Source organism: Ahaetulla prasina, chromosome 3 (genome assembly GCF_028640845.1).
Source record: "Ahaetulla prasina isolate Xishuangbanna chromosome 3, ASM2864084v1, whole genome shotgun sequence".
In the NCBI taxonomy this organism is placed as follows: Eukaryota; Metazoa; Chordata; class Lepidosauria; order Squamata; family Colubridae; genus Ahaetulla; species Ahaetulla prasina.
In genome coordinates this window covers 103,709,778-103,723,457 of record NC_080541.1, presented here as the reverse complement: position 1 = coordinate 103,723,457, position 13,680 = coordinate 103,709,778, and positions in this window count along the sequence as shown.

The window sequence follows — 13,680 nt, the reverse complement described above, 5'->3', positions numbered from 1 at the left end:
TTGTCAATCACTCAATTTAGCACTTTTCCGTCCTTTCCCCATCCTTTGGAAAAAAATGGAAAGAGTACTTTCCCCCCCAGTCTATCAATCGTGAATTGCAAAACTCTAGAGCAGGGGTCTCCAACTTTGGTCCCTTTAAGACTTGTGGACTTCAACTCCCAGAGTCCCTCCCTGGAAGTTGAAGTCCACAAGTCTTAAAGGGACCAAGGTTGGAGACCCCTGCTCTAGACAAATGCATGGACAGCAACATGTTAGAGTTGCCTTTCTCTTGTTTCTGCCATCTAGTGGTTGTTTGGATTTTGCAACCCTGATCTGGTAGCCATACTAATTTTGCAGACACCGTATACAGTATGTCTTTCTGCAATACTCATAATTCAAAAAATTGCTCTTGGACCTTCAGTGTGATTTGTCTCATTTGTGGGCTGTTTGCTTTATTTCATGGAACCATGGAACTGATATGAAGCAACCTGTTGCAGGGTGGGATTAAGAATTTTATTGACTCTAATGCACATTATTCGTTTTTATAAATTGATATGAAATAACCCTGCAGTTTCATCAACAGCCTCTTCCAATAAACTGGAATTCAGGCATAGCTAAAAGGCAGTATTTTACTTCAAACTGAGTTTGCCTTGGCCAGTTTAGCGTTTCTAGAATCCTAATCTCAGTTTCTGTATCTTCCTGAAATAATATTCACATGGTTATTATTAGTTTAAAAGTAGGTGTTTATATAATCTATAAAGTTTGGCTATGACTGGGATAAGTGATTCATAGCCAACTTTCATCCAATTGATTTAAAGCTCATTTCCACATCTTGAAGTCTAACTTGGGGCTGAATAGAGATCTTGCTTATCCATTATTTCATTGGAAATCAACAAATGACTCTATCCCTCTCTTCTTCTCTCTCTTGCTTTGAAAAATCAAAATATTGTAGCATCTCCTGGTAGGGGATGATGCATGACGGATTTCAGATAAACGAGTCCAGTAATGTGACAGGCCTTTATTACTTTTATTTCATTAAAGGATCTCTGTTTTCTTTGCACTTTTTGGTGAAAATGGATGAGAGTATGCTAGCTGAGTTGACTCTTTGATGGGGCCATTCCTAAAATAGGAAAGCTCTCAAAGGCTACTGCTGGAGGAGATTGGATAGGACTAAGTATATGCTAAATTCTAGCACTTGGGATTTGTATCATGTTCTTGTATGCAAGGTGAATTTAGATAACCTTAAGAACCATGATGTCGTGTCCCACTCCTCCGCTGACGGACGGGTCAGGGAAATCTGAATCAGGCGTGCCTCTGCAGCTCTGCCAAAGTCCTAGCAAAGTTCTCAAGGCAGGCAGGAGTGAGATGATGTGCCTCGGGTGAGATGATGTGCCCGAGGAACTCGATGGACATCTGGAGGAAAAAGCACTTCTCCAGCTTGGCGCAGAACTGGTGCTCCCGCAGGCGCTGCAGGACCAGGCGGAGGTGCTGGAGGTGACTTTCCCTGGACTGGGAGTAGACCAGGATGTCGTTCAGATAGATCATCATGAACCGATCCAACATGTCCCGGAACACATCGTTCATAAAATATTGGAAGACGGCAGGGGCGTTGGTCAGCCTGAATGGCATGACCGTGTACTCGTAGTGTCCGTACTGGGTGCCGAACGCCGTCTTCCACTCGTCCCCTTCACGCATCCACACCAGGTTGTAGGCCCCCCAGAGATCAAGCTTGGTAAAGATGGAGGCCTCCCGCAGCCGGTCCATCAGCTCCGGGATGAGTGGCAGGGGGTAGCGATTCCGCACCATGATGGCGTTCAGCCGGCGGTAGTCGCAACACAGGTGCAAATCCCCTGTCTTCTTTTTCACGAAGAGGACCAGGGCCGACAGAGGGGACTTGGAAGGCCGGATGAACCCTCGGGCCAAGTTTTTGTCCAGAAAGTCCCTGAGGGCGGCCAACTCGGGCTCGGACATGGAATACAGGCGTCCCGTTGGCAGCGGGGCGCTGGGCTGCAGGTCCACGGGGCAGTCGTAGGGCCGGTGCGGGGGCAAGCGGTCCGCCTCCTTTTCACTGAAGACGTCAGCGAAGTCCTGCAGCTCAGGGGGCACGGCGACGGCTGGGGTGAAGACGTCCTGGCTGGCGCAGGTGTGGTGGATGTGGTCGACGTACTGCAGGCTGGGGAACAAGATGGCGTTCCGTGACCAGGCCATCTGAGGGTCGTGAGTCCGCAGCCAGGCCAGGCCGAGGATCACCGGGAAGTGGAGGTCCGCTGTCACGTAGAAGCGAATCACCTCCTTGTGGTCCCCGATGGCGAGGCGCAAGGGCTGCGTGGCAAAGTTAATGGGTCCGGCCACCAGCTCCCTCCCATCGATGGTCTCGACGCTCATCGGAGGGTCCACCGGTACCAAGGGAACCCCAAAATGGTCCACAAAGGCCCGGTCCATAAAGTTCGTGGTGGCCCCCGAGTCCACCAGCGTGTGCACCGGGATCCCCTCTGGCCGGTCACCTACCCACACCCGGGTGTCCAAAATCAGGTGCCAAGGGGGCCCGGGGTCCACGTCGGCCGTGTCTGGTGGGGGCTTGGTCTGTGCCCCGTTTCCCGACTGGCCAGGCTGGGATTCAGGGACGGGCGCACGTGCTCCACCGCGCTTCCTGGGGCATGCGGCGGCGAAATAGCTGGGCTCCCCACAGTACAAACACAGCCCCCCTTGGCACCTCCGGCTCCACTCCTGGGCCATTAGGTGAGGCCTGGCCACTCCTAATTCCCTGGGCTCCGCGGCGGTGGCCACGAAGCGTGGGGTGGCCTGGGACGGGGTCGGCATGGGTCGAGGGAGTGCGACAGTCTTTGACAGTTGCTGGCGGCGATGGGACGGGTGTTGCTGGAGACGGGTGTCGAGGCGCAGGCAGAGGGGCACCAGGTCAATGAGGGTCCGTGGTGCCTCCACCCAAGCCAGCTCGTCCTGGAGCTCTTCCGAAAGGCCCCTCTGGAATGCGTCCGCCAGTGCTGTGTCGTTCCAGTCCAAATTGTGGCACAGCAACCGGAATTCCGTGATGTACTCCCGGAGGGGGCGCAGCCCTTGTTGGATCTCTCCTAGGCGCCGGGCGGCCGTCTGGACCTGCACGGGGTCCTCATACATTAGGCGTAGTTGCCCCCAGAACCCCTGGTAGTCCGCCAGCAAGGGGCTGTCCCTGAGCACCAACGGCGTGGCCCACTGAGCAGCCTGGCCAGACAACAGGTTCATCACGAAGGCCACCCTGGCCCGGTCATCTGGAAAGTCCCCCGGCCGCATTGCCATGTAGGTCTGGCACTGGGCCATGAAGGCCTGGAACATCTCCATCCGTCCTGAGAACTTCTTTGGCACCGGTACCGGGCTGTGGCGCTGAGGAGGAGGAGGTTGGACTGCTGGGGCATTCCCAGCAGCCAGTTGAGCAGTCAGCTGGGCGACTTGCTGTTGCAGTGCTGGTTATCTGCTTGTAGCTGCTGCACAATCTGCGCCAGCTGTTGCTGATCCATCTTGTGGTGTAGATGTGTGGGAGTCAGGCAAGATGTCGTGTCCCACTCCTCTGCTGACGGCTGGGTCAGGGAAATCTGAATCAGGCGTGCCTCTGCAGCTCTGCCAAAGTCCTAGCAAAGTTCTCAAGGCAGGCAGGAGACCAGAAAGTGACTTCAGCAAGATAAGGTAGACTTTGCCTGACTCAGAGAATGCCAGAAAGCAGATCCTTTATATAGGCCATGGGGTGTGGCTCCATGACTCAGCACTTATCCAGGCCTGCCCCTTCCTTCCTTCTGTCGCCGCCGCCTATCAATTCTCCTGAAGCGAGGGTCACTCCAGTCTGCAGCTGTTGGTAATTGACCTTCCTCAGGCTCACATGCTGTGGGGGAGGGGGAGGGGTCTAGTTGCTCTGTTTGCCTGGGCATGGAGCCAGGGCTGGGGGCTGGAGGCACTTCTTCTTCTTCGGCCTGTCTGAGCATGAAGCCAGGGCTGGGGCCGGGAGGCACTTCTTCTTCTTCGGCCTGTCTGGGCATGGAGCCAGGGCTGGGGCCGGGAGGCATGCTAGGACATTCCTCAGTGTTCGGAAGCAGATAAGATGGGCCCGGCTGCGGGGAAAGCGGACGAGGCACAACACATGAATGCTGGTGTCTCCAACTTCTACCCTTCAGGTGTTTTGCAAGCAGAATGCTCAAAAATTTTGAAACTCACCACCAACAGATCACAGGGGTGTTTGGAGCGTATTTTTTATTGTGAATTGCCCAGAATCATTTAGGTGAGATGGACAGTGTAAAAATAAAATAAATAAAATCACATTTTTTATTAAAAATAAAAATAACACTGCTTAACCCTATTGTCTATTTTAATTTTCATGAATAAAAATTATTTTCCTTTATGTCTGCATCACATTGCAAATAGTTATTAACACTTAAGACTATATTTCTCCTCCTCCACCTCCTCCTCCTCCTCCTCCTCCTTCTTCTTCTTCCCCCATCATGTTCTCCACTCCAATAATCTATATTTCATAGACTATATAGGTCACATTCATTTGAAAACAGAACTAAAGTACTATAATTTGTTTTTTGACCTATTATTTTGTTCTTCATATTCCCTTTCTATTTCTCATTTTTTTAACCAGATAAAACTGTATTTTATCACCTAAACCTCTGTGTGCGTGTGTTTTTGCACATGTGCACACACACACTCAAACACATAGCACTTTTAGAATGGTAGCACATTCTGACAAAACATTGAAGATGAGAAAATTGAAAACTACATCAGAAAGGGCCACAAAGTCTCTTGTGAAAACGGGGTGGGGGGAGGGAATGCTTCAGTTTGACTGAACATACCTTTGTTGTTTTTTTGACAGGAAGGAAGAGAGGGTAAAGACTGGAGCTTTTTGGCTTTTGCCTTGTCATAACTCAAACCCACATTTCTTTCTCTCTTTCTTACACTCGTACATTACTGTGTGGAAGACAAAAATGGATGCTCTTTTATTGTTACAGTTCGGATTCTTTTAGTTAAGCAGCAGTGTTGCGTAGATCAAAAATTATTTTTTTATCTTTATCTTTTTTAAAAAAAGGAAAGAACTAGATCCTTCCTTCCTTCCTTCCTTCCTTCCTTCCTTCCTTCCTTCCTTCCTTCCTTCCTTCCTTCCTTCCTTTCCCTTTGTGCCAAATGGTAATCAAATTATGAGGAATAAAGGGAGCCTGAATTAAGGCAGTTGCCTATCCTAAATTGCAGGCAATTCTCATTTACTGCTGAAAGAGATGTTCCTCAGCATCAGCTGAAAAAGGTGAGCAATCCTATAGGAAAGTGGTTAAAACACGCAGACACACCCACACACACACACTGTCTTGTACAACTCTTATGGACAATGTAGGTCAATAAAAAGCACACAAATGCTGCCGCAATAGAATAATGAAAACAGGCACTGATTTCTGACTACACCAACCTTATAGATTGCCTTGAAAGTTGGTTTCTTATTGGTAAGCAACATCTAAGATTCATAAATATTCCACATTTCAATCCTTAAAGATCAAGCTGCTATGATCATAAAATACTTCTTGCATCACCACCACAGAAAGAGTGGATTGGGTTTGGAGAACCTCTGAACTCATCATTTTATTTAGAAATCAAAAAGGGTGAGGTTCAGAGTACTCTCTGAGTCACTGTCTTCAGGAAGGCTATAGGGACAGTAAGGACCAAATGCTCTTGTTAATATTTAAGGCTCTATAGATATAGATATTTTAGATTTATTTTTACTTTTAATTCTTCTAATCATTCTCTTTTCTCCTTCAGTCTGCTACTCCACTTTTCAAATTTACTTTCTCTTTTGAATTTTCTATTTTTATCAAGGGAGCATGTTCTACTTTGGTCATTGACTGTAGTAAATGTATTTATATTAGAATTAATGCAAACTGTTCGTGTTCCAAAATTATTTCCAGAAATTCTGGAGAATAGAGTGAGTGGACCAAACCTAGAGAATGAGATTGGGAATTCAGAATGGAGAAAATCTACTCATCTCTGGAGCTAAAGTCAAGCCAAAAACCTCCTCTTTTGCCATTATTTCAATGATAGAATTGGAGTCAAGAGACATACTTGTGGCAGGAGGAGAAATCTGGCATTGGATCCTTAAAGAGTATACTGTTCTTTCCAAATGTAATGTTAGTGCCATTGGTGGATAAGTTGCATCCTTGATATATCATTTGGCTTATGCAGACATTTTAATGGCAACAAAGAATCTGTGAACATTTTCTTAAACTGTTAGTGCTAATAAATAAAAACCTGTGTAGTATCCTTCTAGAAATATCTCTGGCATGTGCATTTTTTTCCTGCATATTACTGTTCTAAAGTACTGGCACTGCCACAGAAAAGACTGATCGCTGATCTTCAGTCCCCTGAAAATCTAAATAAATGCAGGATTACTAGAAATATCTCTCTAGCTGTCCTAACTCAGGCTTCTTTTTGTTTGCCACATTTCTCTACTTCTCTACTCTTTTTCTAACTTCTTTTGCCACCAGTTAGATACAACAAAGGTCAATATTTTGTATGAATTACCTTCTGAAGTGCATAAGAGTCCAGTGAATGGAAGCTTAAAGAACAAGTCACAGGACCTAGAGATAGGATAATAAAACAGGGACATAATATTGTATTTTTCAGGCTGAGATTGATCTAGTTGCATAAATTAAAAATGTTGTATTTAAGAAACCCAGTCAGAACCGTGACATGGATTCCTGTGCCATGCAAGCATAAAGACTTCACAATGCAATTTCACATCCCTTTTTCTTCAGCCGCACACTGGAAAGGGTCAAGCGGGTCAGGCATGATTTGCGAGCTCCAGCTCCTGTGACAAGTTCAGTGCTAGCTGCAACTGAACTCCAATGCTATATTATCCACTCATGGCCTTCTGAAGCTGTCTTGCCCCCACACCCTGAAGAAGATTGATTGTTCATGATCCCTGCTTGAGATGCCTCTATTGTAGCCTGTCTTCAGTTCCAGCTCACATAGCTTACCTCTGGGTCACAGGATGATATAATTGATGTTCACTGGGCCTCAAGGGGTTAAAAGATTAATGTTCCACAAAGTCTCCAGCATTCTGCAATTTCTTTTTTTGGGGGAGGGGGGCTGAGTTGGGTGGGGAGGAATCAGGCTAGAATCTCTTGTATTACATCTCAATGAGAAGCTGAAAAAAGAAAATAGACAATAAGACCATTGCCCGATCTTATCATTTTGAATTGCATTGCCTTACAATATTATAGGTAATCAATCCAATGTTACAAATGAGCTTGTAAGAAATGAGATAGAAATAAAGTCAATCACGTGAACAAATACATTGATTACAGCAAGATGGAAAGCAGTAGTTCGTTTCTGCACTAATCATAGTAGCTATCACTGGGAAAATTATTTTTTGACCCCTGTTTTTCATGTGAGAAATTGAAGTAATAGCAACCTAACGGTTGGATTAGGTGTGGATAAGCAAAATGTGCATTTAAGGCACTTTGCACTTTAAAACTATGTGAAACAAAATTGACGTATTAGCTGAGTTATGAACAGAACTTCCCCTCCAAATCACTCAAAAGCTTGTAAGATCCTCAAGTCATGTGAAATGCCAGCTCTGGAGCTTGCAAGCCCTGTGTTTGTGACCTCTATAAAAAACTAGTTATAAGCACTCTCTTGCATTTTAGTGTGATCAAGAAGTGCAGGAGAATGCAATTCAACTAATTCTCAGGTGAAGGCAATCAAGGTAGAATCTATTTGAATAAAGTGAATGAATGCAATGCATACAAATTTTAGCAAGCTGTATTTGGTTTAGAAACCAAGTCATTCCACAGATTTGAAACAGTTTTTATCAGAGCCCTTAGAACGACTGAATAGATAATAGATATTGAGAACCCAATAAAGTAAATAATCAAATATATAGATATATCTAAATAGCAAAAAGTCCCAAATTGAAGCAAACTTCTATCCGTCCATTCAATTACTAAATAATATGTATGCAGAGTAGCTATTATACAAAAGAAATCTTGGAAGATAAATTGGAGTGCAGAGAATACGCAGCTCTCGGCTCTTGACCCCAGATTGCCTTTTTTGCGGTCACCAAACTCAACACGAAAATGTTCTTTTCCCAACAATTTCCCAAAAAAATTTCATCTCCAGCCAACTGCAGTCCCAACTGCATGGAAAGCAGCAACAAATAACTTATTCTCCTCCCTAACAGGGTGAAAAAGAGAACGTCACCAAGTGTCAGCAACTGCCCATTCACACCTTTGCCTCTTCGTTTAAAAAATTAAAATGCAACTTCCAAAGACCAAAACATTCCCTGTCCTAAGTGAGATCATGAGGCCACTGTGCCCTGATATTTTAGACTGCTTATTTTGTCACCTAAAAGTAAGTGGCAACAAAATTGCAGTGGGGGCAAAAGCTATCATTTACAACTCTAATATTGAATGGGCTGGTTTCTATTGACAATCAGGCAGCAGGCTGCAATGTGTATATTATGCCCAAGGTGTCCGATCATACCCTTTTCTCTAAGGAGTCTTTGCAACAAACAGACCCTGACAGCTTCCATCAGTCATGATAGCAAGCATTCCTTTAAAAGCCTCTTTTCAGTTCTTTACCACTTTATCATGATCTGAAGTATCATGTTTGGAGTTTGTCTAAGACAGGGGTCTGCAAACTTGGCTCTTTTAAGACTTGTGGACTTCAATTCCCAGAGTTGGGAGTTGAAGTCCACAAGTCTTAAAAGAGCCAAGTTTGCAGACCCCTGGTCTAAGCGATAGGAATTTGTGGGTAGAGGCTGTATATTGAAGATCTCTTGTTTCTTCTCAACATTAGATCTTGCTTGGTGAAGGATGTCCAGTTTGTTCCTGAAGCTCCTGCGCTCGCTCGCTCTCCCTCCCTCCCTCCCTCCCTCCCTCCCTCTCTCTCAAATCTACATAGCCACCCATCACATGAATGTGACTCTGGGAGGCATACAATGAAAATATTATTGTTGATGGTAGAAACCCACTCACTGTATCCTCATCTCTTTGATTGGGAAGAATGTATTATTTTACTTAGTTCTTCAGAAAGTTATAGCTTCTTAACAAAATGGAATGAGGATGGCATTAGAATTGGTTCTGTCTCTTTAAAGTATTTCCATGCCATGGTCCATTAAACCAGCAGCATAATCCATTGGAAGGTTCTGTACAATCTCCATATGAATGAATGAGAGCTGAAATTGTGTTTGTCTTTCTTTCAGTAATACTTGTGCAAATCAATGTCCACATTATGGAATGTTTCCAACGTGAAGTTGCAATCGGAACCTGTGAGGCACAGTGACATCATTTAAGTATTGAAGAAATGCTGGCACTTTGGGATAAAATATAGAAATATATAATGTAGATATAGAAAATGAGCTAAAGGTTTTAAAAAAATCTTGGGAGTGCACAGTAAAAGCTATCTATTAATGTGTGGGGAATATATTATTATTCTGCATCAGAAACAAGGAGTTGACTTGGGTATGTATACTTACAAAGTTTTGCAGATGTGTGAATATTGTATTCTGGGTATACCAAAAGCTAGAACCCAAAGACAATATAAATTACAGTAAATGCTAAAATTGGTTGCCAGTTTCTTCTAACTTTAAGTACCTATTTGGCATTACCTATAATTACCTAATTACCTCTAGTAGCTTTTTCTCCAAAACAAAAAATCCCCTAACACCACACATTGTGTTTGGCTTATGGGAACTGACTTTTGGTATATCCTGTATATGTTTCTTCTGCTCTAAGACTGCTTGTTCAGTGATTGTTTGAAATTATGATGGTGCTGGAGTTATGACCTGTGCCCAAAGTTATGACCTTTGCAGCATTTCCACAATCATGTGATTAAAATTTGGGTAGTTGACAGCATGCCTGCCCTTACAACCATGGGGGTGTTGGAACTTTCCCACCTCCCTATTTCCACTTGATATAGGTCAACCTGCACAGCAACACTTAGCAGAAATAGATGCCCATGGCTTTCAGCCATCTGAGCCAACTGCCATCAGCCAACTGATCCTCTTCACATGCAACTTTGGAAGCTTTTGAAAGCCCTGGGAAACTTCTTGCAGGGCTTCTGAAGGCTTCCAAAGAATGGAGTTCGTTTGTGCATGGCTTCTGAAGGATTTTAAAGTTGTGTGGGACTTCTAGAGGCTTCCAAAGTCACACGGGGCTTCTGAAGAATGGAGTCTGTTTGCATGGTGCTTCCCAAGGCTTCCAAAGCTGCAACAAGTAGACTCCAGGTAAGGCCTGGAGCTGCCTTGAGTAGCTTCTCAATAGCAGGAGAAAAATGCTTTAAGCTAAGCAGTACACAGCAGATCCTTGGGAGTGCTGGGCAATGGGGGGAAATATGCTTTGCCATAGGCCTGTGAGACTTGGGAAATAGTGCAATTGCCCCCACTGCCCAGCACTCCCAAGGATCTGCTATGCACTGCTTAGCTTAAAGCATTTTTCTCCTGCTGTTGAGAAACTACTCAAGGCAGCTCCAGGCCTTCTTTCCTGGAGCTTTTTTTTCCCTATGTGGGAGATGTGGCTCTAGTGCTGACATAGGATAAGATTGTTGGAAGCAGTGGGTGGTAGGGGCAATTGCACCATTGCCCAAGGTTAGTAACAGCTGCCAGAGACTGCTGAAGGCCTATGAAGGTTCTATTTCAGATCCAGTTTTAGTGCTGCCACTGAGTACTGCTGTGGAGGGCCAGGCTATGATGGCTGAGGCTTTGCACTACACTGCAACAACCCCACAAGCTTGTGCATTGCCTGCACTGGATCCCCCCAGGGCCTCTCCCAACCCCCAGAGTTTGCTTAATAACCCATTTGATTGCTAAATGACTTTAAGTATTCAAGTATTCTGTCTGGAACCCATACCACATTTCAGACATCAATACAATTGAACGTGTCCAGAAATATTTTACAAGAAGAGTTCTCTACTCCTCTGCATACAACAAAATAGCTTATGCCACCAGATTTGAAATCCTGGGTTTAGAAAACTTAGAACTCCGCTGCCTTCGATATGACCTGAGTTTAACTCATAGAATCATCTATTACAATGTCCTTCCTGTTGAAGACTACTTCAGCTTCAATTACAACAATACACAAGCTCACAATAGATTTAAGCTTAATGTTAACCGATCCAATCTTGATTGCAGAATATATGACTTCAGTAACAGAGTTGCTAATACTTGGAATACACTACCTGACTCTGTGATCTCTTCCCAAAATCCCCAAAGCTTCAACCAAAAACTGTCTACTATTGACCTCACCCCATTCCTAAGAGGTCTGTAAGGGGCGTGCATAAGAGCACAAGTGTGCCTACCATTCCTGTCCTATTGTTTCCTTTCAACTGGGATTGTGGTTGATGACTGAAATGGATATGTAAGCATCTTATTTAGTGATTTATGACTGAAATTCAGGCTCAATTGTGGCCATAAGTCAAGGACTACCTGTATGAGAAAGCTTCATGTATACATTATTCCCATTCACTCCCATTAATCCCATTGACCTCAAGTCAATTTCAGATTGACCTCTTGAGGACCCAGATTCTTGGGGGCAATATGCTGACTCTGTAAATTGCTTAGAGAGGGCTGTAAAGCACTATGAAGTGGTATATAAGTCTAAGTGCTATTGTTACTGCTCTTTCCCCATCTTTTGGTGTTTGTGAGGGGATGACTTCCCACTCATGCCTTTGATGGATGAATCTGAGGAAGATAATATGCTTTTGTTGCCACATCTTTTCTAAATGAATGTTCTACCAAGGGCATTGTCAAGAAAGACATATAAGAGTTAATTATGAGCTCCATATGGAGACCTATGTAATATTAAACATCAAAAGATGGATGGTTTTTACCAAGAGCAAGTAACATTTCCTATCTGATGTAAGTGTAAAAACTTAATGCCAAAGAATGAACCTTTTAATTAAAATGTTCTGTGCTTGAATGATGTCTAAAAATGAGTAAAGTTGGAAATTAAGTTAATTGGGACCAGTTGAGATGTTAACATAAATGCCACAAGTGAGAATGCTGAAATGTTAAGATACTGCTTGACCTTGAGAGGACATTATGATTAAAAATCACAGTTCTCTTGATGAATGAACAACACGAGCCCTCACCCTTTGGCCCAACTCAATGGAGAACATTTTAGATGAAAATCTTCATTTTAGCAGCATCATGTGTTATTCTTTTTACATAACAATACTAATTGTGGAACTTTTCTTCATTTGACAAAATTCCGAATATATATTAACAAGAACTGCATAGTTCATGCCAGCTTTCTTCAACCTCACATTCTCCAAATGTATTGTGGTACGGCTCCCAGTATTCCCAGCAAGAATGGCCAATGAATATGAATTGTATGGCAGTATTAGTGGAGAAAAATGGTACACTATATCTAAATTTTATGTATGCATCTGCATTGTCCATGAGCACTGGTATAACTTAGTTGGTTTGGCATAACATACAGTCCCTAACAATATATGATGTTTATTTTTAAATAGGAATGAATCACAGATCACAGATTACAGATATATAGATTACATGTCACGTGTTGCATATTTATTCCAGGAAACAACAGCTGAACATCTATGCATTTGAGATGCTATATCATACACATAGGTGTTTTTATTTGTAGGTTTATGCAAATTTATTAGCTCATTATAGAATCCCCAGATTTTCTCTCTCTATTTCTGTCTCTCTCTCCCTCCCTCCCTCCCTCCCTTCCTCCCTTTCATCTATCTATCTATCTATCTATCTATCTATCTATCTATCTATCTATCTATCTATCTATCTATCTATCTATCTATCATCTATCCGATAGCTCAGCAGTTAAGACACTGAGCTCCAGGGATCATTTTAAAAAGGAACTTCCTTTCTCTCCATCTATTCAGAGGCAGATTTCATCAATACGTTCTTTTGTGCTGTCAAGAATTTCACTGTGAGTGATCAGTGACAATATCCCATCAGCAGAAGAAGCATTATTAAGGTAAAGGTTAGGCAATGTAATGTTTGAACCAACTAGGATGATCCACAATCTAGTTACATGAAGAAGCTGTTTGTAAAAAGTGGTGCTCTGAAATAGAAGGCTTTTCTCAGATTGTTACCAGATTGACATAAAGCACTTTTTTTTTCTAAAAAGAAAATAATTCTTTTTCTGAAATGATTTTTAAATTGGGGGGAATTAAATCTGCCTTCTTTGCCACTCAGCTACAGAGGGCAGTAGTACAGGAAAAAAAATGGAGTAGATGGACTGATCCCCAGTGATACATTTTCTTTAAGAAATGGCACATTTACAATCCTCCAACGAAAAACGATTGAAGTTGTCTTATTAAAACTATGAAGTTACGGTGTGCTATTCCATACAATTCTGTTTTTAAACCTGAATTACTAGTTGAAAAAGTTACATTTAGATTCTCTCTGTCTTTGTAAATATATCTTGCAGGAAAAAATAATAATCCAATGTTAATTTAGTAAAAAGCAGAATGAAGCATTTAAAAGCAACTCTGCAGGTTTTTTAAACATTTTTTTTCATTAATGCATGTTGTATTACAAAAGCAAATAATAGGAAATTCGACTCTTCTTTTTTATTTGTATTCTTTAATGGAGTGAAATGATTGAATGTAAAATCAGAAGAACGTTTCCTTTATTTCAGTGCTACTTATTCCCAATAATTAATCTCTCTCTCTCTCTCTCTCTCTCTC